Source organism: Chiloscyllium punctatum, unplaced genomic scaffold (genome assembly GCF_047496795.1).
Source record: "Chiloscyllium punctatum isolate Juve2018m unplaced genomic scaffold, sChiPun1.3 scaffold_129, whole genome shotgun sequence".
NCBI lineage: Eukaryota > Metazoa > Chordata > Chondrichthyes > Orectolobiformes > Hemiscylliidae > Chiloscyllium > Chiloscyllium punctatum.
This window is the reverse complement of record NW_027309863.1, coordinates 230,261-254,217: the sequence shown is the minus strand read 5'-3', so window position 1 is coordinate 254,217 and position 23,957 is coordinate 230,261. Positions and strand designations below refer to the sequence as shown.

The window sequence follows — 23,957 nt, the reverse complement described above, 5'->3', positions numbered from 1 at the left end:
CCATCCTAATGCTGGGAAATAAGCAAGGTATTAAGGGGAGCAAAGATGTTACAACAGTCTCTCTGACAAGGGACAAAATATCTTCCATCTGTTGTTTTGTTCATCCTTCGATAGTTTGAAATTTTTAAACTTTCTTGTCTACCATCATCTTTGCAGTTTTGTACATCTTTTCTTTCAATTTGATGTCACTCATAATTCCGTCAGCTATGCACCGCTGTTCATCGTGCATTTCTTTTACAAGTTAATATATATTGTTGAGAATAATAAAATAACTGAATATATTCTTCTGCTTTGACATTCTAACTAGAGTCCCATTCCAGTTTAGCGAACTACTACCTTATCCCCTTGTCACTGCCTTTAAGTTTAGATACTAGTTGAAGAGTCAAATTCCTCACCCTAAAGCTAAATTCTATCATGCTGCATTGCATCTTACCAAAAGGGTCTTTTACTTTGAGCTCATTATTCAATCATATTATCAGGTCTAAAATAGCTGTTCCATGATTGGTTCCAGAGCATCTGTTCTGTAAAATTGCACAGAGCAGTCTACCTCAAACTGCTTCAGAAGGTAGCATAAGCTGAGTGCACAATACTATTTTAACTAACAGTGAACCCTCTGAATTCCAGGATTCTGTTAGATCCCCAAAATTACTCATAGCAAGGAATCCCTACATTGTGGAAACACGCCCTTCAGCCCAACAAATCCACACCAACCCTGCAAAGAGTATCCCAACCAAACCTATTCCTCAATGTTTACCCCTGATTAATGCGCTGAAACTGTGCATCGCTGGACACTATGGCAATTTAGCATAACCAATTCACCTAACCTGCAGTTCTTTGAATTGTGGGTTTGCAGCCCTGGTTCGCAGTTGCTTCGTGAAGTCTGAATGTTGTTGCCTCTATTAGTCCAACAGCACTGTCACTGACACAGGAGCTGTTCCCCCAGATCGGTTTGTGGCAGTCAGAGATCCTGCTACAACCTGCGCACATGCCAACCCAGTCATCTCAATCAGAAAGAATTAGTACAGCACAGATTAGAAGACAACTTGGATCACATTGTGCTTTTGAAATCGGAGGCCCCTCTTCAAACCATCACAACTGTGCTACCTTTTTAAAATAGGTATTTGGCTAGATCCCTGCTCTCACAGTAATACAAACAATTTCTTTTTGCAAGTATTCAAATTAATTTTGGAAATTAACAGCGAATCAGCTGTCACTTCCTTTGCAGCTGATCTCAGATCTTCTTTGAAACAGCAAAACCCAATGAGGACATTAAGGCATCCAATGTTTTAAAAAAATCACATCCTCAGTCACTGTAATATGATGAGTTTTGTTTTACATAATTCTTAGCAAAAGTTAATTTGAAGCAAAAAGGAGAACGCGAAGAGAAAGGTGAACCGCCCGTGGGTAACAAAGGCAGTCAAGAGCAGTACCCACAAGGAAAAGAATGACATAGCCGCGGATGACTAAAAAGGGAGAAAACTGATCATGTAATTAAATTGACAAGAAACAAAAATGAATGACAAGAGTTGTACAGGTATATAAAAATTGAGTATCTAACGTCAGCATCGAACCCTTGGAGGTTCTGACTGTGGAATTGATCATGGGTACAGGGAAACAGCAGATCATTTAAACCGATATTTTACATTGATCTTCATGAAGGAGGATACCGTTATCATCCTAAAGGGAGCAAATAAGCAAGTTAATCATGAGTAGAAAAATGTTATATCAGTTTTGTCACAAGGGACAAAGTATTGACCAACTAATAGGACTAATGGCAGACAGGACCTAATGGCCTGGATCAAACACTTTTAGGGCAACTGACTGCAAAGATATTCAAGGCATCGATTGGAATATTCCAGAATCAGGGGATACAGGAAAAATCCAGTGGATTGATGCACCTGTTCAAGAAGGGAAGGGAGACAGAAATCAGGAAACTATAGTTAGTTTAATGTCTGTGTTTGTAATATGGCAGAGTCGAATATTAAAGTAATAAATAGCAGGACATTTAGAAAAGCTTATCATTTAACATTGTAGACTGGGTTTTGTGAAAGAGACACTATGACAAATTTGCAACAGTTCATTTAGGAGATAACAAGCAGGGCTGATAAAGGGCAATCCAATGATGTTCTGTATTTGGGTTTTAAAAAATGCATATGATAAGGTGCTATAGAAAAGTTAATTGCATAATACAGGAGCTCACTGTGTCAGGGGTAACCTATTTGCATGGAGTGAGGATTGGTTAACCACACTGGCTGTTGCTGAGACCTCACTTGGAGTACTGTACACAATGTTAGCTCCCATATTTAATAAGGGATAAACCAGTATTGGAGACAATTCAAAAAAAATTCAGCTAGCCGCTTCAAGGATGAAAAGGTTGACCTATCAAGAATAGCTAAACAGGTTAGGTCATTATTCAATAGAATCTCGACAAACAGATTACATACAGTGTGGAAACAGGCACTTTGGCCCAACAAGTCCACACCGATCTGACGAAGCACAACCCACCCAGATCCATTCCCCAACATTCACCCCTTCACCTAACACTACAGGCAATTTAGCATTGCCAATTCACCTAACCTGCACTTTTTTTGGATTGTGGGAGGATACCGGAGCACCCGGAGGAAACCCACGCAGACAACGTGCAAACTCCACACAGAGAGTCACCTGAGGCAGGAATTAAACCCAGGTCTTTGGCACTGTGAGATATCAGTGCTAACCACTGTGCCACCCACATAATATAAGGGGTGATCTTATGGAAACAAGGTTCTGAGGAGCTTGACAGGGTAGATGTTGACTCGATCTTCTAGCACCAATGAAGTCTCAAACTAAACATTACATAAGGGAACATTCATTTTGTAAAAAATGTAAAGAATTTTTTTCTCTCAGTGAATGGCTAGAATTTTCTAGCACCAAAAATTGTGAAAGTTAAATGTGGAAGGGGAATGGATCTGGTTGGGTTCGTCATCAGAGGGTCAGCTTGGCTTGTTGGGCTGAAGGGCCTGTTTCCACACAGTAGGGAATTTATGATTCTGTCTCAAATTATTCTAAAAGAGGGCAGATAGATTTTTGAAATATTGAGCAGTTGAGGGCTATGCGGATCAAGCATAAAAGAGGTGTTGAGGTCTGGGTTGGCCCAGCCATGATCTGATAGAATGGGGGAACAAGCCGAAGGGAATGAATGCCCTATTCCTGTTCTGATTCCTTGAGGCTCCATTTCATGCTTTTTTTATCTCCAAAGAAGAGTGTGATACAATGTGCTGAAGATCTCAGATGTTGTGAAAATTGTGTGTTTATGTACTGGTTCAGATGGCATTGATTCATCAATCACAGCTATGCAGTCATGAGTAGGAAGGGAATTCCCTCCATGAATAAAGGAAATCTACTGCAGAGCTCACACTAAGGGATCCTTCCCCTCAGTGAACTCTCCCATCACATTATCCAACATATCAGCGAAAGCAGGACGCACAGTGCATGCTCGAGCCAACAAAGGGACCAGGGGTGATTGATGTCAGCACCGGACCAATGAAAGGACGGTGGGCGGAACTGGAGGACCAGGGGAGGTTGGTCCTCCAACCAATCAAAGTGAACTAGGGGCAGAACTAGACTAAACCACGTGGTTACCCTCGCGCGCAGCGGAGAGTCGCTGTAATGAATTTTCCGGAAGTTATGGAGCGAAAGGATACGGTAAGGAAAGAAACAAATAAACAGAGGGAAACGGGAGAAAAACTGTATTGCTATGAGGGGAGAGGTTTTACAAGCATGTTGTGCACGTCGGAAAACACAAATTTGAACTTCCCAGTCCCGTGTTTGTAGTAAAAGGGAAATTGCCTCAGCGCGGCTGCAGGCCTGAGTGAGCACCGCCATCTTTATTCGGGGCAACGATTCACTGGACACGTGCGCAGCCGCCATCTTTGTAGGGGGCAAGGTGCAGCCAGGCGCATGTGCAGCCTTTCTCTGGTACAGAGTCATTGGGCAGGATTTACACAGAGTACATTCAAACTCAGAGTAATGAATGTTTATTTCTGGATTTGTTTCGTCATTCATTTAAAGGACTTGCTATTGTAACTGAGTTTGCAGGTCAATCAAAATTGGAGGTATTGTGCATAGGGAAGAAGGTTACCTCAGGTTACAGTGAAATATTGATCAGATATGGATTAATTTAGATTAATGTGAGGTGCTGCATTTTGGAAAAGCAAGTCAAGGCAGGACTTATACTCTAGGGGAAAGTGAAGACTGCAGATGCTGGAGATCAGAGCTCAAAAATGTGTTGCTGGAAAATCACAGCAGGTCAAGCAGCATCTAAAGATCAGGAGAATCGACATTGCGGGCATGAGCCCTTCTTCAGGATTCCTGAAGAATGGCTCATGCCCGAAATGTCGATTATCCCGATCTTTGGATGCTACCTGACCTGCTGTGCTTTTCCAGCAATACGTTTTTCAGCCCAGGACTTATGCACTGAATGGAAAGGCCCTGGAGACGTTTGCAGAACAAAGAGACCTTGGACTGCAGGTTCACAGTACTTCCAAGTCAAGTTGCAGGTAGATAGGATGATGAAGAAGGTGTTCAGTGTATTTTCCTTTATTGGCTAGAGCATTGAATATAGGATGTGGGAGGTCATGTTGCTGTACAGGACATTCATTAGGCCACTTTTGGAATATTGTGTGCAATTCTGGCCTGCCTCCTATCAGAAGGGTGCTGTGAAACTTGAAAGGTTTCAAAAAAGACTTACAAGGATGTTGTTAGGGTTGGAGGATTTGAGCTACAGGATGAGGCATAAAAGGCTGGGGCTGTTTTTCCTGGAGTGCCATAGGCTGAGCGGTGATGTTATGGAGATTTATACAATCATGAGGAGCATGAACAAGGTAAATGAACAAGGTGTTTTCCCTGGAGTAGTGGTGTCCAAAAGTAGAGGACATTGCTTTAGGGTTAACGGGGCAAAAATTCAAAGGGGGCTAAAGAACAACTCTTTCATGCAGTGGGTGGAATGAGCTGCCAGAGGAAGTGGTGGAGGCTAGTACAATTAAAACTTGTTGAAGGCATCTAAATAGACACATGATATGATTAGGAAGCGTTTACAGGGATATGGGCCAAGTGCTGGCAAATGGGAATAGACTAGGTTCGGATACCGGGTTGGCATGGATGAGTTAAACCGAAGGGTCTGTGTCGGTGCAATACGTCTCTATCACTGTGGGATCATAACAGCTTCTACAGCTCTACTTCATCTCTGGGCTCCCTTATGAGCACTTTGTCAATATCTAGCTTGCTCAGTATCAAACAATGGGTGTATTTTTGGTCTGTTTCGTATTTTACGATTACTTTTACAGACATTTTTGTAAGTTAATTTTTCTCTGCCGCCCAGCCCCTGACCATGTGCTGCTTATTAATTTTCTTTCTGGAAAATCTTTGACACTCAAGAATTCTTTTTTCCAATAAGCAAGTGTATTTTCCTTCCATTTCGGACTATCAAATTCTGCACCATTTTCATTCCCTGTAATCTGTTTTGCACTGCCTGAAACATCAACTGTGTTTCTCCTTCCACAGATACCAGTGATTAATGCCAAAGTCCTGTTGCTTGTGGAGAGGGTGATGTTTGACTTTCTTGTACAGCTGCAGTTTGTGTGGTGAAGGTACTCCCACAATGTGGTTAGGTAAGAGATATTACAGAGTATTCATTACAGCAACAGTGATGATTTGAAGGTAATGTCCAAATCAAGAACAGTTTGTAGTTTTATCATCATGCTTATAATTTCACAAAAATATTATTGGGAACTTTAGACATAAGGTCAGAGACTGATGGTATTAGGTCAGGTGACCAAAAGCATTGCCAAATAAGCAGGCTTTGAGGAATGTCTTAAAGGAGGAAAGCAGACCTGTGAGGTTTTGGCTGCGAATTTCAGAAAATGATGCTTTGGCAACTGTAAAAGCAGCCACACAGGTGAAGTAATGAATTAATAGATCATTGGGAGTCTCGAACAGAATGGGTTGTCGAGGTCTTCACGGAGGTCTGATGCGGCAAGCTAGGGATGATCACAATCAGGAATTAAATCAAGGGTCAGAATTTTAAATTGAGGGATGTGGGCCGGATGCTGGCAGGTGGGACGGAATTGGGTTGGAATATCTGGTTGGCATGGACGGGTTGGATTGAAGGGTCTGATTCCATTCTGTACATCTCTGTGGCTCTATGTTGTTGATTATGAATAGGAGCCTTGTGATGGATCAACAAGTTTTGGTACGAGGGAGTACTTGGGCAGCAGAGATTTAGTTTTTCTTAAGATTACAGGGAGATTGAATGTGGGAAGCTGGCCAGGAGTGTGTTTGGATACTGACGTCTGGAGATAACACAAGGTGGATGACAGTATATGAGCTGAGACAAGGGTAGAATCAGCTAGAAATAGTGATCTTGGAGTGGGACTGGGCTGTCACCCTCACCTCACCTCTGGGATTCAGCTGGTTGTCAGGTTGTGAATCAGGGCCGTAACACAATCGGGAGCTGAGTGACCCTGGTGGAGCCTAAAATGAGTGTCACTCAGCTGGCTATTGCTGTGCAGATGCTGCTTGATACCCCTTTTGATGACATCTTCCATCACTTTACTGCTGATCGAGTGTGGACTGATAGATGGAAATTGCTTGGGTTGCATTGCCCTGTGTTTTTGTGCTGAACATCCCTGGGCAAGGTTCCACATTGTCGCTAGATGCCAGGGCTGGAGCGGTCCTTAGCTTGGTGGGTGGCAAGTTCTGGAGCTCAAACCATCAGTATTATTGCCAGAATATTGGTAGGGCCCGTAGCCTTTGCACTACTTAACCATTTCTTGATGTTATTCACACTGAATCAAACTGGCTTAAAACTCACATCTGTGATGTTGGAAATCACTGGTGAACGCTGAGATGGATCATCCCACTTTGCACTTCTGGCTGAAGATTGCTGCAAATGCTGTCATCTTATCTGGTGCGTGGGCGTGTGAGACCCCTTCACCAGTAAGGGTGGGGATATCTGTGATGTTTCCTCCAGTGAGTTGTTTAATTGTCCATCACCGTTCACAACTGGGTGTGGCAGAACTGCAGAGCTCCGATCTGATCTATTGGTTGTGGGATCGTTTAGCTCTGTTGCTTGCTGCTGATGCTGTTTGACATGAAATAGCTTCAGGAAATGGTTTAAGTAGAATCCAAAGAGATCAAACAAATATATCACAGACAAAAGATTAACTGGACCAGAGAATAGGACCCCTTAAAGATTAACGAGGCTGTCTATGGAACCACCAGGGGTGGGAAAGATATGGAAATATTTCACGTCATTTTTACTGGAGAAAGATATGGAAGCTCGAGAGTTTGGAGAAATAAACAGAGAGAACTTGAAAAGTATCCATGTTACAGTGGAGGTGTTACTGGATGTCTTGAATCGCATCAAGTTGAATAACGCCCTGGGACCTGATCAGATGTATCCCGGAACTTTCTGGAAATCTAGGGAAGTGATTGTTGGGCCTCTCCTGAGGTATTTGTATCATTGATAGCGACAGATGAGGTGCCATTATTTTAAAAAGGTGGTAAGGAGAGGCCATGGAACAAGAAAATAGTGAGCCTGAAGTCAGTGGCAGGCAAGTTGTTGGAAAGGATTCTGAGGGACAGGATATCCATCTATTTGGAAAAGTAAGGAATAATTATTGACTGTTCTCAATGTGGCTTTGTACGTGCACAATAGTGTCTCACTAACTTGACTGAATGTTTTGAAGTGACAAAGAAAATTGATTAAACCAGGCTGTGAACGTTGTTTATATGGACATTCGACAAGATTCCACAAAGCAGACTGGTTAGCAGGGTTACATAACATGGAATGAAGGGGAACAAGCCATTTGGGTACGAAACTGGCTTGATGGTAGGAGACAGAGGGTGATGATGGAGATTTGCTTTGTGGACTGGAGGACTGTGAGCAGCAGTGTGCTACAAGGATCAATTATTGGGTCCTTATATAAATGACTTGGATGTGAATATATGAGATATGGTTAGTAGCTTTACACAAGACACCAAAATTGGAGGTGTAGTGGACAGCGAAGAAGGTTAGTTCAGAATACAACAGGATCTTGATCAGATGGGCCAGTGGAGCAAGGAATGGCAGATAGAGTTCAATTGAGATAAATGTTAGCTGTTGGATTTTGGAAAGACAAATCAGGGCAGGACTTATACACTTACTGGTAAGGTCCTGGGAAGTGTTGCTGAACAAAGAGACCTTGGAGTGCAGGTTCATAGTTCCTTGAAAGTAGAGTCACAGGTAGGTAAGGGAGTGAATGCAGCGTTTGTTATGCTCTCCGTCATGTTGTTGCTGTACAGGACATTGATTAAGGCTCTTCTGGAATTCTGTTTTCAGTTCCAATCTCCCTGTTCCAGGAATGATGTTGTGAAACTTGAAACATTTCAGAAAATGTTTGCAAGGACTTTGCCAGAGTTGGACAGTTTGAGGCCAGTGCATGTTTGGAGTGAGCTGCCAAGGGAAGGGGTGAAGGAGAGTACAATTACAACATTTAAAATACATTGATTAAGCCACTTCTCGAATTCTGTTTTCAGTTTGATTTTCCCTGTTCTGGGAAGGATGTTGTGAAACGTGAAAAGGTTCGGACAAGATTTACAAAAACGTTGCCAGGTTTGGAGGATTTGGGCTACAGGGAGAGGCTGAATAGGTTGGGGTTAATTTCCCTGGAGAGTCCAAGACTGAGAGGTGACTTCATGGAGATTTATAAAATCACGAGGGGCATGGATAAGGTGAGCAGACGGGGTTCTTTTTCCTGAGGTTAGATGGGTCCAAAACTGGAGCACATGGTTGAGAGGGCAACGATTAAAAGGAATCTAAGGGCAACGTTTGCAAGCTGAGTGTGGTGTGTGTATGGAATGAGCTGCCAGATGAAGTAGTGGAGGCTGATAAAATCACAACATTTAAAAGGCATCCGATTGGGTACGTGAACAGGAAGGGTTTTGATGGATACAGGCCAATAGCTGGCAAATGGGACTCCAGTAGTTTAGGATTCCTAGTTGGCATGGATGAATTGGACCGAAGTTCTGTTTCTGTGCTGTATATGTCTATGACATTAATAAACTAAGATGCATTCCTCTTTTGTGGAGAGCAAGCTGAAGCACAGATAATTGTCCTTGGAGCTGAGAAGGTGAAGCAGTGATTTTGACCTGGTGCAGATTTGGTTCCAAGGTCTTGAATTTGAGGAGAGAGAGGAATTGTTAACACTGTCATAACTTTTAGTAACTACTTTCAAGTAATTGTCAAATAATACAAAGTGAAAATGTGAACATTATTGTACTCAGTAAGTTCTGAGCATCTGGAACAGTCTGAATGACACAGATTCAGCAGGTATTCTGAAAGAGACTTGGAATTTTAATTTTTAAGGAAAGATTTGGGGGGCTGTGGGCAAATAGGAGGGGATTTGGGACAGATTTGCAGCATCTCCAGAGGGAGAGAGTACAGCCCCAATGGGCTGAATAGCCCCCAGGCCCTGTGCTCTGTGGTACTGCCCCATTCACTGTGAATGATGAAGCTCATCCCAGGGCAGAGAGAGGGATTAGCCCTCCACTCTCATCACAATGGGGCCCGGCTGATTGACGGCAGCTCCAGACCAATGGGAGGAGAGTCTGTGTGGTCCTGCAGCCAATGGGAGTGAATGAGGGGTGTGGCCAGCAAGATGACACAGGTCCATGAGCTGTGCAGGTGCCGTGTCACTGGGTGGGGTTGGGAGAGACAGCAGAGACTGGGACAGAGGCTGTTGGACCTGAATTACAAACTCCCGGGAAATTAAAACCAAAAGAACTGTGGAAGATGTAAATCAGAAAAAACAACCAGGAGGTTCTGGAAAAGCTCAGCAGGTCTGGCAGTATCTGTGATGAGAAATCAGAGTTAACATTTCAGATCCGGTGTCCCTTCCTCAGAACTGATACTGAGAGAAAAAAATGTTGGTTTATATGCAGAGGGAAGGGTTTAGGGGAGGATGTAAGGATTAAAGGATAGGTGGGAATAGAGCGAGAAGAAGGGTTGGATAAAGGAGTGGATAACGATCTAGCTGGGGGAGGGCTACTAGCTGTTAGTGGAAACTGTTAGTGGCTAACCATAGGTAGTGTGTAATGACAGGCTGTGAGAACAAGTACTGGTGTGTGGGGTAGGGGGGCTAGGACATGGGGTTGCTAAACTACGGTTAGCCACTAACTGTCTCCGTCGTAAGCTGTTCTCCACAGACATCACTCCATGATTGGAGCTGCAGAGGACAGAGTTGCAGATGGGCGGCACGGTGGCATTGTGGTTAGCACTGCTGCCTCACAGCGCCAGAGACCCGGGTTCTATTCCCACCTCAGGCAACTGTCTGTGTGGAGTTTGCACATTCTCCCAGTGTCTGCGTGGGTTTCCTCCGGGTGCTCCGGTTTCCTCCCACAGTCCAAAAATGTACAGGTTAGGTGAATTGGCCATGCTAAATTGCCCGTCGTGTTAGATGTAGGGGAATTGGTCTGGGTGGGTTGCTCTTTAGACGGTTTGTCTGATCTAAAAATCTCTTAAATATCCTTCCCAACCCCCTCTATACTCCTCAAAGATGTATCTTAAAGTTGTTCTCTTTAATCAACATTTCCAGCATTCGTGAAGCACTTTAGGAGATTTGTCAGTGTGAAAGGCTCCATACAATGCAGGTCGTTGTTGTTAATGTCTGACATTAGGAGAAACAGGAATGAACACTCTCTCTCTTATACCTGATAAACAGCAGCAAAAGCAGGAAGCACTGAGCATGCTCCAGCTCACAAAGGGCCTCTGGTGATTGATCTCAGTGCAGGACCAATAAAAGGATGGGGACGGGGCTGAAAGACAAGGTAGTGCCGGTTGGTCTGAGTGAATGAGGGGCGTGGCTACACTAACCACGTGATAAGCCTCTCGATTAGTGGTGCTGGAAGAGCACAGCAGTTCAGGCAGCATCCAAGGGGCAGCATCCAAGGAGCAGCAAAATCGACGTTTCGGGCAAAAGCCCTTCATCAGGAATAAAGTGATACCACGTGATAAGCTTCACTGGCAGCACTGTGATGTTGTGATCAAGGCAATGGAAATGTGTGAAGGTGCAGGGCATGGTAAAGGAAAGACATATTGATCAGGAAGAGAAGGAAATTTTAATGGAACGGGCTGAGACGTTTTACAGAACTTAGTGCACATCGGAAAACACAAATTTGAAAATCCCAGGCCTGTGTTTGTGGCAAACGGGAAAATGCTTCAAATGGTGAAAGGTGTGAGTGATCGCCGCCATCTTTATTGGGGGCAGTGATCCACGGGACATGTGTGTGGCTGCCAACTTTGAGAGGGGCAAGCTGTAGGGGGACGCATGCACAGCCTTCCTTGGCAGGGAGTGATAGGGCAGGATTTACACAGTGTCAGAGTCAGGATGTTTTCAATGTCAAAGAGTGTGATGCTAGAAAAGCACAGCAGGTCAGGCAGCAGCTGATTGGTGGGAAGGAAGATGGAAACGTAGGACAGGTCAAAAGGGCAGTGCCGAGTTGGAAGGCTGGATCTGGGATAAGGTGGGTGGAGTGGAAATGAGGAAACTGGTGAAATCCACATTGATCCCATGTGATTGGAGGATCTGAACACAGATGATGAGGCGTTCTTCATCCAGGCATCAGATGCCTGGGATTTGGCGGTGGAGATGGCCCAGGACCTGCATATCTTTGGTGGAGCGGGAAGGGAGTTAAAGTCTTTGGGCACAGGCTGTTTGGCTTGTTTAGTGTTTTACTGTTACTTTCACAGACCTTTTGTAAGTTAATTTTCCTCTGCTGCCCAACCCCTGACAATGTGCTGCTCTCTCAACGGACTAAATTTTCCACAGTATCTTTGCCAGTGAATAAATCTTTTTTTCAACAAAAGAGTGCATTTTCCTTCCATTTCTGACCATCAAATTCTGCAACATTCTCACTTCCTGTAATGCATTTAGCACTCCCTGAAATATCAACTATGTGTTTCTCTCTCCACAGACACCAGTGATTAATGCCAAAGCCCCATTGCCTGTGGAGAGGGTGATGTTTGACTTCCTTGTACAGCTGCAGTTGGTGTGGTGACTTGGGTAAGAGATGTTACAGATTATTCACTCAGTGACAGTGAAGAGTTGACAATGTGTGTGCAAATCAACAACGGTTTGTATTTTTATCATTTTTATAATTTCACAGAAATTGAGAATTTCTGACATAAGGCCACAGATGGGGATATTAGGTCAGGTGATCAAAAGTATTGCCAAATAAGCAGGTTTTCAGGAATACATTAAAGGAGGAAAGCAAGTCTGAGAGGGTCAGGGTGCGAATTCCAGACTTTGTTCCCTTGACCGTGTCGAAACAGCCAGACTGGTGAAGCAATACATAAATGCATCTTTGGGAGTCTGAAAGAAAATGAGTTGTCGAGGTCTCTCAGGTTGTGTGGTTCAGGGAGACAGGGATGTTCACAGCCAGGAATTACATCAAGGGTGAGAATTTTAAATTGTTGCTTGGAAGGAGCCTTTTGATGAATCAACAAGTTTTAGTACAAGTGAGCACTCGGGCAGGAGGGTTTTCGATACTCTTGAGATTATATGTAAGTTGAATGTGGGAGGCTGGCCAGGACTGTGTTTGGATAACGTAGTCTGGAGATAACACAGGGATGGACGAGTATTTCAGTAAATGAGCTGAGACTAGGGTGGAGTTGGGTGATGTCACTGATGTAGAAATAGCAGTTTTGGAGTCGGGCCCCTCCTCATCACTCCCCCTCCCCAATTCACAAATATTGTTCGTTGTCCTGTCTGTCTTTTCTGGTTATGTCCTTCTCTCCAATTCTGCTAAGAACTAATACTTGACCTCAAGGTTGTTGGAAAATCCTGCTCCATCTCCACTCTCCCTTTCCTTTCTGAATTCCTCATATGTGGTGTTCATCCAGGATCTATCTTTGTCCCCTCCTGTATCTCACCTACACACACTGCCAGGAGGTGACATCGTATTGGTTTCACATGTACACTGACGATGCCCAGCTCTCTCTCCCTATCATCCCTCTCTATTGCTCCACTGTTACTCATTCATCAAACTGCTTACCACTCGATTGGCTGCAATTTCCTCCACTGAAACACTGCAATGGTTAAACCCATTGCCTTCAGTTGCTATTACAAATTACTTTCCCTTACTGCTCAGCCCCTCCCTCTTACTGGGAAATGCCTGAGGCAGAACTTAACAATATTGCTCTCATGTTCTGACCCCAAGGTAACCTTCTGATCAGACATCTACACAATTGCAAACACCTGGAATTCCGATCTCTAAAATGTTGCTTTTCTCCACCTCACCCCAGCTCCATTGCTACTGAAACCCCTTACCCATGTCTGTGTTGCATTAAAGTTGACAAATCTAAAACAGAACCCTTGATTCTGCAACTGACCCAGAATCTGGTTCTAGGTTCCCTCATGATGGGACACATCCTCTCAGTATTTACCCTGTCATACCCCTTAATAAGCCAATGTGTTTCAATAAGATCGCCTCTCATTCTCCCCCAAATCCAATGAGTCCAGTCCCAACTTCTTCAGCCTTTTCTTAAAAGATAGTCCCTGCAAACCAGGGATCATCCCAGTAAATCTTCTCTGAATGCTTCCGATGAAGTGATGTATTTCCTTAAATAAAGGGACCAAAATTTCTCTCATTACTCCATATGTGGTCTCACTCGCACTATATAAAGTGCCTCTCAGGTATATACTCCAAACTCTTATACTGCAAATCCCCTGAAATCAGGAATAATATTCCATTCCCCTTCCTGATGACCTGTTGTAACTGTGTGCTAGCTTTCTGTGTTTCCTGCACAGTTACCCCCTGGGTCCCTTTTGTGTTGCAGCTTTCTACAGTTTCCACCATTTAAATAGTCCTCTGTTCTTTTATTACCTCCTCCAAAATGAACAACTTCACATTATCCCAAGTTATGCTCCATTTACCAACTTGTCCACTTCTCCGAATCCATCTCTGTAAACTGTTTATAATCCTTTTGGAATTTTACTGTTCTACATTTTCTAGGAGACTCCCCCCTCATTCTTCTCAATCTTTCCAGGGAGCACCGGGCAGTGTGAAGCATGCTGAGTTGCTGTCTTTTCAGAGAGACTCTTTGGAATGACTGGGAGGATCTTGCTGCCCTTTGGTCAGAATGGAGACAACTTGCCCATCGAGCTGCATGAGCCTTTCACCCCCCCCCATGTCTTATTGATGAGGCACAGCGGCAGAACGGAAGGAAAGAAAAGGAAGGAAATCCTACTCTCCAAATCTCACTGACTCTTGGAACATTCTGTCCCATGTGTCAAAGATCTGCCCTGTTCAGTCACATGAAGTCCCAAGTTGGAAAATCATAGAAACCCACACAGATTTCCCCCTGAACTGACTACTGACCTCCACAAGGGGTAATATGTACAGTCATCCTGGACCAGGAGGAGGGGATGGTGTGAGTTTCTAACCTGAACTGACAGTGACAGATTTTATAAATTTGTATTACAGGATACTACAGGTGGATATTCAGATGGCAATCTCAGTAACTGTAATGCCAAACTCTGATTGAATTACTCCATTCATCAGGACCTCAGGACCTGGATATTTGCACTGTGTGTGAGTATTTTGTTCCAGCTCAATTCCATTTTCTGCATAAAAATTCTCCTTTGAATCAAACCGTCCCTCAATAGATCTCCCCAAAATCTTCAATATGTGTCCAGTAATCCTTTTATGATGAGTTGATGAGTGCAAGGTTTAACATCCTGTTGTATATGTTTTGTAAGCACTTGTCTCTCAGCTCCCCTCAATTTCCTTTGCTACAATGAGAACACCTCAGTTTCCCCAAACCCCTGATTCCCCAGTGTCTGTTTGCTCTCTATAAGGTACACATCAGGATCGTGTTGGAACATTCTCCACTTGCCTTCATCAGTGCAGCCCTCAACAGTATTAAAGAAAGCGAACATCCTCCAGGACAAAGCACTGTGCCTGAGTGGTGTCCCATCCACCACCTTCAGCATTCCCTCTCTCCACCTCCGATGCACAGTGGCATCACTGTGTAAAAGGTAAAGTCAGCATTGTCCTACCAGACCATAGGGCTGCTCTCTCATTAGGGAGAGATGTCTGGTGGTGGTTTAACCTGAAGGTTACCACAGCCCAGGCAAGGGGAGAGGTTGAGAACAAGAGTCCATCTATTGTAGATGGATATTCTTGATATGTATTAACAACACCCATGTCCCTGCAACTAAAATCCCCCATTCCTTGAACCATCCTGGTAACTCTCCTGTGCCCCCTCTCAGGGACCCTGCCATCCTTCCCAATGTGTGGGCAAACTCTGGTTTGCACAGACCCAGCTGCTCTGTGTTCCTGTGGGTGATGTCATCATCGAGCAACACTTGCACTAAACCTCACTGTCTGTGAGGGTGGGAGACACAAATCCCGAAATCATTTGAGATGTATTTAGTGTGCACTTGCTATGCCATGATAGATGACACTTTTCCACATGTACTGGAAAATAGAGGAGGATAATAGTATGGTGGTAGTTTTCAGTCGTAGTTTTCTTTCTCTCAGATTCGATGGACCACCAGAACGTTTTTCTGTTCTGTAGACCGCTGAGATGTTTATTATAGGAATATGACAGGCTCCATTGGACATCAGGTCAGAAACGGTGATACTAGAATAGATGACACATGATTGGTCGATTTTCTTGGGAGGAAAGTGAGACGCAGAGATTTAAGAGGAAATTCAGAAGCTCAGCGCAGGAATTGTAAAGGGCAATCATCAAGTGAGAAATAAACATTGGGCATCCTGAAAGCTGGAAATAAAGAAAGGCACATATAGCAGAGCTTTGAGAGTCTGGAGGGGATTAGACATGGGGAGGATAATGAAGCTGGAGGAGATGCAAGTTGGAAAGGATTGTGAGGATGGAGGATGTTACAGAGATAGAGATATTTGTGATAGAGGTTTTTGAATTTTGAGGCTGGAGTGGAATTATAGAGATGTGGAGGATTTGTAAGGCTGGATGAGATGGCACTGATAGGGAGAGTTCCAAACATAGAGGAATTTACAGAGGTAACGAGTCATAAAGTTACACAGCATCGACACAGAACATGTGGTCCAACCAGTCCGTGTCGACCATAAATTCGAACTGAACTAATCGCACCTGCCTCCACTTGGTCCAAGTCCATCCTAGCATTCCCTGTTGATATACGGGTCCAAATGTTGTTTTCCTATTAGAATCCCATTCCCCTACCCTTTTGCTCTACATTTACCCCGACTAATTCACTCAACCCAATCATTCCTGAACACTATGGGCAATTGAGCACAGTCAGGTCACCTACCCTGTACATCTGTGGATTGTGGGAGGATATGGGAGTTCGTGGAGGAGCCCACGCTGTCATGGGGAAGAATATGCAAACTCCACATGGACAGTCACCCAATACAGGAATTGAGCCTGTGTCCCTGGTGTTGAGAGGTCGCAGTGCTAACCGTTGAGCCACTGTGCCACCCTGAAATTGTAATTGCATTCACATCTACCACGTCCTCTGCAAGTTTATTCCACATGTGAACCACTCTTGTGCAAAAACAAAAAATAACATCGGAACTTCTTTTTAAAGCCTTACTTTTTAATTTGAGAAAAGGATGTCCCCAATCTTGAATCGCGCCCCCTCCTGGAAAGGGCACCTGCTGTTCACATTACCAAAACTCTTCAGGATTTTATAAACCTCTAATAAGTTCACCCCTCACCCTCCTGTGCTCCAGTGAAAAAGGACCCAACCTATCCAGACTCTGCTTATAATTCAATCCCTCCGTTCCCATCACCATCCTGGTAAATCTCTTCTGAACCTGCTCCGATTTAATAATATCCTTCCTATAACAGCACAAGCAGAACTGGGCACAGTATTCCAGAAGAGGCCTCCCCAACATCCTGTACAACCTCAACATAATGTCCCAACGCCTATATTCAAAGATCTGAGCAATGAAGGCAAATGTGCTAAAGCCCTTCTGAACCACCCTGTCTGCATGTGACACATAGTTCAAAGATCTGAACCCCTCGGTCTCTTTGTTCCATATCACTATCCGAGGCCCAACTTTTAATCAGTCTAAGTCCAGCCTACGTTTGTTTTACCAAGATGTAATATTTTGCATTTATTCCAATCCAAAAATCACAAACATCCTTCGAGTATAGAGGCAAGAGGAGTATACTTAAGAGTAAAATCAGTAAGGCAAAAAGGGGACAGGAGACCGCTTTGGCGAATAGGGAAAGGGTTTTTACAAATACATTAAGAGCAAATGGGTCACTAGAGAGAGAATAGGCCACCTCAAAGATCAGCAAGGCAGCCTATGTGTGAAGACACAGGAGATGGGGTTGTTGGGGGGGATACTAAACGAGTGGCATCAGTTTTTACTGTGGAGAAGGACAGATTTGTGGGGGTTGTCAAGATTAGAGATCGTGAGGGTGGGTGATGAGATGGGAGGCAATTGGAGGATGTTACAGAGATGCTTGTGATACCAGAGATAGTGATGGTTCTGAGGCGAGAGAGGATTTCTAGAGATAAGGAAGAGTTTAGTCTGGATGAGGTGACAGTGATCTGGGGAGTTGTGAGCATGGAGGAATTCAGAGATAGCGAGAGCTTGAGTCATAAAATGATACAGAACAGAGACAGACCCTGTGGTTAAACCAGTCCGTGTTGACCATAATTCCCAACTAATCTAATCGCACCTGCCTCCGCTTGGTCCACATTCATCCAAACATTTCCTATTTATGGACTTGTCTAAATGTCTTTTAAACATTGTAATTGTATTCACAGCTGCTTCTTTTTCTGGGAGTTCACTTCACACATGTAAAGGTAAAAATAAATCCCCAATTTATTTTTTAAACCTTTCTCCTCTATTTTCAAATTGTATGCACCCAGGTCTTGAATCCCCCCCTCCCCCTTATCTACACGCTTCATGGTTTTATAATCCTTTAAGGTCATCCCTCAACCTCCTACGCTGTAGTGAAAAAGCATCCCAGCCTATCCAGCTTCTCCTTGTGACACAATCCCTCCATTCATGGCAACATCCCGGTTAGTCTCTTCCGAATCCGCTCCAATTTAATAATATCCTTCCTATCACAGCACAACCAGAACTGGACACAGTATTCTAGAAGAGGCCTCCCCAGCATCCTGTACAGCCTCAACCTAAATTCCCAACTCTGGTACTCAGAGGTCTGAGCAACGAAGATAAGTGTGCTAACCACCTTCTTAATCACCCTGTCTACATGTGACACAGACTAAGAAGACCTGTACCTCTCAGTCTCTTTGTTCCATATCACTACTCAAAGCCTTACTTTTAATTAGTGTAAGTCCTGCCCTCGTTTGTTTTATCAAGATGCAATATTTTGCATCAGTATTTACTGTGGAGAAGGACACGGGAGATGTAGAATGTGGGGAAATAAATGGTGACATCTTGAAAAATGTCCATACTACAGAGTACGGGATGTCTGGAAACGCATAAAGGTGGATCAATCCCCAGGCTTTGATCAGTTGTACCCTAAAATTCTGTGGGAAGCGAGGGAAGTGATTTCTGGGCCTCTTGCTGAGATTTTTGTATTATTGATAGTCACAGCTGAGGTGCCAGAAGACTGCGGGTTGGTTAATACGGCGCTACTATTTAACGAAGGCAGTTTGGACAAGCCCAGGAACTACAGATGCTGTGCTAGACTAGGTGTTGGAGGGAGCCCTGAGCGACAGGATTTGCGTGTATTTGGAAAAGCACAGACTGATTAGGGATAGTCAGCATAACTTTCTGCATGGGAAATCATGTGTCACATACTCGATCTGGTTTTTAAGAAGTAACAAAGAGGATTGATGAGAGAAGAGTAGTAGATGCGATCTATATGGACTTCAGTAAGGTGTTCGACAAGGTTCCCCATGGGAGACTGGTTATCAAGGTTAGATCTCACGGAAGTAGCCATTTGGATATAGAACTGGCTCAAAGGCAGAAGACAGAGGGTGGTGGTGATGGATGATTATTTTTCAGACTGGAGGCCTGTGACTAGTGGAATGCCACAAGGATCGTGCTGGGTCCACTACTTCTCATCATTTATATAAATGAATTAGATGTGAACACGGGAGGTATAGTTAGTAAGTTTGTAGATGGCACCAAACTTGGAGGTGTAGAGGACAGTGAAGAAGGTTACCTCAGATTTCAATGGGATTTTGATCAGATGGGCAAATGGGCTGAGGAGTGGCAGATGGAGTTCAAATCAGATAAGTGCGAGGTGCTGCATTTTGGAAAAGCAAAGCTTAGCAGGACTGATACACATCATGGTCAGGTCCTGGGGAGTGTTGCTGAACAAAGGGACCTTGCTGTGCAGGTTCATAGCTCCTTGAAAGTAGAGGCGCAGGTAGATAGGATAGTGAAGGTGTTTGGTATGATTTCGTTGATTAGTCAGAGTACTGAGTAAGAGAGTTGGGAGGTCATGTTGCGGCTGTTCAGGACATTGGTTTGGCCACTCTTGCAATATTGTGCGCAATTCTGTTCTCCACCTATCACAAAGATGTTGTGTAACTTGAAAGGTTCACAAAAGATTTATAAGGATGTTGCTAGGGTTGGAGAATTTGAAATATAGGGATAGGCTGTACAGGCTGGGGCTGTTTTCCCTGGAGCGTCAGAGGCTGAGGAGTGATCTCAAAGGTTTATAAAATCATGAGCATGGATCAGATAGATAGACAAGGGATTTTCACTGGAGTGGGGGAGTCTAGAACTAGAGGGTATAGATTTAGCGTGAGGGAAAAGATATAAAAGGGACCTAAGGGGCAACTTTTTCATGCGACGGTGTTGTGTTTATGGAATGAGCTGCCAGAGGGAGTTGTGAAGGCTGGTACAATTGCAACATTTATTCGGCATCTGGATGAGTATATGAATAGGAAGGGTTTAGAGGGATATTGACCAAGTGCTGGCAAATGGGACGAGATTAGGTTCGGAAAACTGGTCGGTATGGACGAGTTTGACTGAAGGGTCTGTTTCCGTGCTGTATGTCTGTGACTCACAGCCGGGGATCAGCTCAGTGGGTTTCAGTCTCTTCAAAGGTAAATCTTACTCTGTTTTACTTTTTCAAATCTGCAACATTCAGTAGGGTGAGTGTTTACTAGTTTAAGTGCCTCTGTTATGATCTTTTGGTTGAATGTTTTAAATGTAAAATACAGGTACTAATGTATTCGAGAGTAGTCTTTTGTAAAGCTGTAAGACTCTGCCTTTTTCTGGGTCTACAGATTAAGGTGCAGAGATGGCCATTCGTACAGTGATGTGCACTTCCTGGAGGAGAGTAGGGGGAGTTTGAATGATCCTGAGGATAGCCTACAGGAAGTGATGCAAATCCTCTTGGATCACATGGATCAGATGGAGCGGTGCTTAATGGTAATGAAGAATTTACAAAAGTCAGGATGTGTGATAGGTGGCAGTTTCAGGCCGAAAAACTGCCAATACAGTCAGGTAGATGGGTTACCTCTCGGAAAGGTAGGAGAGGGAGGTAGGTAGAGAAGGAGTCTCCTGTGGCTATCCCCATCTGAAACAAGTATACTATTATGGATAATGTAGGTGGTCATAGACTCTCAGGGGAATTTTGCACTGACAGCCAAGTTACTGCTACTGAGACTGGCTCGACTATAATGAGAGGTATATCAGATTCCAAACGCTCAAGGATGATAAGGGACTCTGTAGTTGGGCACAGACTGCCCTTTCTGTAGCTGACAGACATCAGAATGGGGTGGTACCTCCCTGGTGCCAGGATCAAGGATGTTTCGGACAGGTAGCAGAATATTCTCAAAGGGAAGAATGACCAGTGAGAGGTCATTGTACATTGGTACCAATGACATAGGAAGGGGAAGAGATGAAGTCCTGATGAGAGAATATAGCAAATTAGCCTGGAATATAAAAAAGTAGGTCCTCGACCATAATATCTGCATTACTTCTGGTGCTACATGCTAGTGAGAGTAGGAATAGCAGGATGGAGGAGATGAATGATTGGCTATGGAGCTGGTGTAGGGCAGAAGGATTCACATCTTTTGATCATCGTAAGCTCCTCTGGAGTAGAGTTGACCTGCATAAGAAGGATGGATTGTACCTGAATTAGAAAGTGTCTAATATCCAGGCAGGGAGATTTGCTAGTGTTACTCAGGTGGCATTAATCCAGTGAGGGTAAACCCAAAGAGATAGTGAGAAAAGAGGTAAGTCTGAGGCTGGTACAGTTCAGAAGTCAGACAGTCAAGACAGGCAAGGGCAAGGCACAGAACCAGGTGGAACTGACAAGTTACACTGCATTTACTTCAATGCAAGAGGCCGGACAGGGAAAGGCAGATGGGCTCAGGGTATGGTTTTGAACGTGGCACTGGGATATCATGAGTATTACAGAAACGTTACTCAGAGATGGGTTGGACTGGCAGCGTAATGTTCCCGGGTATCGATGCAAGAGGAAGGATAGGAAGGGGGACATGAGAGGAGGCGGAGTGGCCTTTTTGTTTAGAGGTAGCATTACAGTTGTGCTGAGGGAGGATATTCCTGGGAGTACGTCCAGTGAAGTTATTTTGGTGGAACTGGGAAATAAGAAAGGGATCATCACCTTGTTGTTACTATCTGCGTGGATTTCGTCTATTTGCTCTGGTTTCCTCCCATTATCTAAAGATATGCAGGTTGTGTGGATATTCCAGGCTGAATTGCCCATATTGTTCAGGGATGTGCACGCTAGGTGGATTAGCCATGGGGAATGCAGTGGTAAGGTAGGTGTCTCTGAGGGTCCGTGTGGTTGTGATGAGCTGAATGGCCTACTTCCACGCTGTCAGGGTTCTTTGATAATTCTACTAGTTTTAAAATAGTTACAGAAAATAATAGACCAGATCTAAATGGTGTTCTAAATTGGACAAAGGCGAATTTTGACAGTACAAGGTATTCCTTTGCTATTCCCAGGCTGGAAAGTGGGAACATAAGAACATAAGAAAGAGGAGCAGGAGTAGGCTACATGGCCCCTCAAGCCTGCTCTTCCATTTAATAAGATCAGGGCTGATCTTTTCATGGCCTCTGCTCCACTTTCCTGTTCTCTCACCATAACCCTTAATTCCTTTCCTGTTCACAAATCTACCTTTTGACCTAACGATAGTCAAGTCGATAACCTAAACTGCTGCACTCAGCAGCAAATTCCACAGATTCACAGATTTAGCTGAAGAAGTCCATCCTGAACTCAGTCCTAAATCTGATACCCCCTTATTTTGATGCTCTGCTCCCTAGGTTAAGCGACCCCTAGCGGAAATCACCTCCCTGCTTCTATCTTATCTACTCCGTTCATAATTTTATTTTTTTTCCCATCCAACCTCCCATATTTCGAAATTCCAATGAGCATACTACCAGTTTCCTCAATCTCTCTGCATACGCCAACCCTCTGAAATCCTGACTGAAACTAGTGACCCTCCTCTACACTCCCTCCTGTGTCAGTACATCTTTGCGAATGTAAGGGGACCAAACCTGTACACAGTACTCCAGGTGTAGCCTCCCCAGCACCCTGTACAGCTGCAGCATAACCATCCCTCTAGCAATGAAGGACAATATTCCCTTCACTGTCTTAATTACCTGCTGTACCTGAAAACCAACTTGCTGTGATTCGTGCATAAGGACACCCAGCTCCCTCTGCACAGCAGCATGCTGCAAGTTTTCACCATTTCATCATCAGTTTGCTGTTAGTCTGACCAAAATGGATGACTTCACGTTTCCCAATCTTGTCCTTCATCTGGCAGATCCTTACCCACTCACATAGCCTATCTGTATCCCTGTGCAGACTTACAGTGGCCTCGGCACACATTGCTCTACCACTCATCTTAGTGAAGTCTACCTTTCATGAATCGATGCTGTGTCTGCTCAATGAGATAATTTCTATCCACATAGCTCACTATTTCTTCCTTAAGAGATCGGGCATTTTCCCCACCAAAGAAGTTATGCTAACAGGTCCATTTTAAAATATTCGCATCACATTTGTAGCTTGCCAATCTGTCAGAGCTGTCCCAGAGTCCAGCAAATTTTAGTGAATTATCACGAGTGCATTTGCTATTTACCCACTGCCATCTGTTAACGTCCCCTGGGATGCACTCCATCACAGCCAGGAGACCCATCTACCTTTCGGCTGTTATCTTTCCCAACACCACCTCTTTACTGAGAATGATTGCTTCTTTGTCCTCATCTGCCATTGCGTCCATAGGCCTGCAACAACGAGAGTACACAGACAGTATGTTCCTGTTAAGGCCTTAATAGGTAGTGTAGGGAATGCTGCCTGTCGAGAGAAATTGAGAGTCTCGTCAAGAAAATGAAGGAGCGATACGGCAGGTGCAGACAGCTGGGTTTGTGTAAATTCCTGGAGGAGTATAGGGGCAGTCGGAGTCTCCTCGAGGGAAACCAGGAGAGCAAAAACGGGACATGAGAGAGCTTTGGGAAATAGGTTCCCAGAGAATCCAGAGATTCCAGAAATACACTAAGGATAAACGAGTAAGCAGGCAGAGAATAGGGACCCTCAAAGATCAAGAAAAAGGCCCTATTTGTCCGAGATAAGTATATACCTGTCAGGCAGGGCGGAAGCTGTAGAGTGCAGGAGCTGTGGTTTACAAAGGAAATGGAATCTCTCTTCAAAAGGAAGAAGGCGGCTTATGTTAGGATGAGATGTGAAGCGTCTGTTAGGGCGCTTGAGGGTTACAAAATAGCCAGCAAAGTCCTAAAGAAAGAGCTCGGAAGTGCCAGGAGGACACATGAGAAATTGTTGGCGGATAGAAACAGGGTAAACCCTAAGGCTTTCTATAGGTATTTAAAGAATGACGAATAAGATTAGGGCCAATCAAGGATAGTAGTGGGGAGTTGTGTGTAGAGTCAGAGGAGATAGGGGAAGCACTAAATGAATATTTTTCAACAGTATTCCCTTTAGAAAATGACAATGTTGTTGAGATTAC

General features: G+C 44.1%; 1 long non-coding RNA gene across 4 annotated transcripts in view; it reads left to right on the top strand.

Annotated features, from left to right (window-relative positions):
- The first annotated feature begins 3,599 nt into the window (after positions 1-3,599).
- LOC140471622 (uncharacterized) overlaps positions 3,600-23,957 on the top strand; it is a 32,151-nt gene continuing 11,793 nt past the window's right edge. For 2 of the 4 annotated variants that reach the window (XR_011957111.1, XR_011957113.1), the window contains exons 1-5: positions 3,600-3,684; positions 5,542-5,648; positions 11,992-12,080; positions 14,503-14,610; positions 14,877-15,056. This is a non-coding gene — a long non-coding RNA (uncharacterized lncRNA). Of the gene's footprint in view, positions 3,685-3,986; positions 4,006-5,541; positions 5,649-11,991; positions 12,081-14,502; positions 14,611-14,876; positions 15,057-23,957 lie in introns of those variants that run through there. The other 2 variants (XR_011957110.1, XR_011957112.1) reach the window with 2 other exon arrangements.